Source organism: Loxodonta africana, unplaced genomic scaffold (genome assembly GCF_030014295.1).
Source record: "Loxodonta africana isolate mLoxAfr1 unplaced genomic scaffold, mLoxAfr1.hap2 scaffold_51, whole genome shotgun sequence".
Taxonomy (NCBI): Eukaryota; Metazoa; Chordata; class Mammalia; order Proboscidea; family Elephantidae; genus Loxodonta; species Loxodonta africana.
In genome coordinates, this window is record NW_026975229.1 from 1,178,464 (window position 1) to 1,180,933 (window position 2,470).

The window sequence follows — 2,470 nt, forward strand, 5'->3', positions numbered from 1 at the left end:
ATCAGGCATTTCTTCCCAGGTATCTCTGGGTACAGTCACCAGGCCTTCCTTCCGAGGTACATCTGGGTAAAGTAACCAGGCATTCCTTCTAAGGTATCCCTGGGTAAAGTCCCCAGGCCTTCCTTCCGAGGTACCTCTGAGTACAGTCACCAGGACTTTCTTCCGAAGTGCGTCTGGGTACAGTCACCAGGCCTTCCTTCCGAGGTACCTCTGGGTACAATCACCGGGCCTTCCTTTCCAGGTACCTCTGGGTACAGTCACCTGGCCTTCCTTCCGAGGTCCCTCTGGGTAGAGTCAGCAGGCCTTCCTTCCGAGGTACCTCTGGGTACAATCACCGGGCCTTCCTTTCCAGGTACCTCTGGGTACAGTCAGCTGGCCTTCCTTCCGAGGTCCCTCTGGGTAGAGTCAGCAGGCCTTCCTTCCGAGGTACCTCTGAGTACAGTCATCCGGCCTTTATTAAGGGGTACGTTTGGGTAGAGTCATCAGGCTTTCCTTCTGAGGAACTTCTCGTTACAGTCACCAGGCCTTCCTCCCGAGGTAACTCTGGTTACAGTCACCAGGCTTTCCGTGGGAATTACCCTGGGTACACTCACCACGCCTTTCCTACGAGTTACCTCTTGGTACAGTCACCAGGCCTTGCTTCTGAGGTACCTCTGGGTACAGTCACCAGGCCTTTCTTACGAGGTACCTCTGGGTGCAGTCACCAGGCATTCCTTCAGAATTAGCTCTGGGTACAGTGACCAGGCCTTCCTTCCGAGGTACCTCTGGGTACAGTCACCAAGCCTTCCTTCTCAGGTACCTCTGGGTACAGTCACGAGGTATTTCTTCTGAGGTACCTCTGAGTACAGTCACCAGGACTTCCTTTCCAGGTACCTCTGGGTACAGTCAGCAGGGCTTCTTTCCGAGATACCTCTGGGTAGTGTCATCAGGCATTTCTTCCCAGGTACCTCTGGGTACAGTCACCAGGCCTTCCTTCCGAGGTACCTCTGACTACAGTCACCAGGCCTTTCTTCCGAGGTACGTCTGGGTAGAGTCTCCAGGCCTTCCTTCCGAAGTACCTGTTGGTACTGTCATCAGGACTAGTTTCCGAGGTACCTCTGGGTACACTCACCAGGCCGTTTTGCGAGGTACCTCTGGTTACAGTCTCCAGTCGTTCCTTCTGAGGTACCTCTGGGTACAGTCACCAGGCGTTCCTTCAGAGGTACCTCTGGGTACAGTGAAAGGCCTTCCTTCTGAGGTACCTCTGGGTACAGTCACCCTGCCTTTTTTCTCAGTTCCCTCTGGGTACAGTCAGCAGGCCTTTCTTCCGAGGTCCCTCTGGGTACAGTCAACGGCCTTCCTTCTGAGGTACCTCTGGGTACAGCACCCGGGCTTATTTCTGAGGTCCCTCTGGGTACAGTCACCAGGCCTTTCTTAGGAGGTACCTCTGGGTACAGTCACCGCCCTTCCTTCTGAGGTACCTCTGGGTACAGTCACCCGGGATTATTTCTGAGGTCCCTCTAGGTACAGTCACCAGGCTTTTCTTCCGATCTACCTCTGGGTACAGTCACCAGACCTTCCCTCTGAGGTACCTTTGGATACAGTCACCAGCCCTTGTTTCCGAGGTAAGTCTGTGTACCCTCACCAGACCTTTCTTACGACGTACCTGCGGGTACAGTCACCAGGCTTTCCTTCTGAGTACGTACGGGTAGAGTCAACAGGCCTTCCTTCAGAGGTATCTCTGGGTACAGTCACACGGCCTTCTTTCTGAGGTCCCTCTGGGAACAGTCTCTAGGCCTTTCTTCTGAGGTACCTCTGGGTACAGTCACCAGGCCTTTCTCACGAAGTAACTCTGGGTACAGTCACCAGGCATTCCTTCAGAGTTAGCTCTGGGTACAGTGACCAGGCCTTCCTTCCGAGGTACCTCTGAGTACAGTCACCCGGTCTTTCTGAGGGCGTACGTCTGGGTAGAGTCATCAGGCCTTCCTTCTGAGGTACTTCTCGGAACAGTCAGCAGGCCTTTCTTCCGAGGTACCTCTGGCTGCAGTCACCTGGCTTTCCTTGGGAGATACCCTGGGTACAGTCACCACGCCTCTTTCGGAGTTACCTCTAGGTACAGTCACCAGGCCTTCGTTCCGAGGTACCCCTGGGTACAGTCACCAGGCCTTCCTTCTCAGGTACGTCTGGGTACAGTCACGAGGTATTTCTTCTGAGGTACCTCTGAGGACAGTCACCAGGCCTTCCTTTCCAGGTACCTCTGGGTACAGTCAGCAGGGCTTCCTTCCGAGGTACCTCTGGGTAGTGTCATCAGGCATTTCTTCCCAGGTATCTCTGGGTACAGTCACCAGGCCTTCCTTCCGAGGTACATCTGGGTACAGTAACCAGGCATTCCTTCTAAGGTATCCCTGGGTAAAGTCCCCAGGCCTTCCTTCCGAGGTACCTCTGAATACAGTCACCAGGACTTTCTTCCGAAGTGCGTCTGGGTACAGTC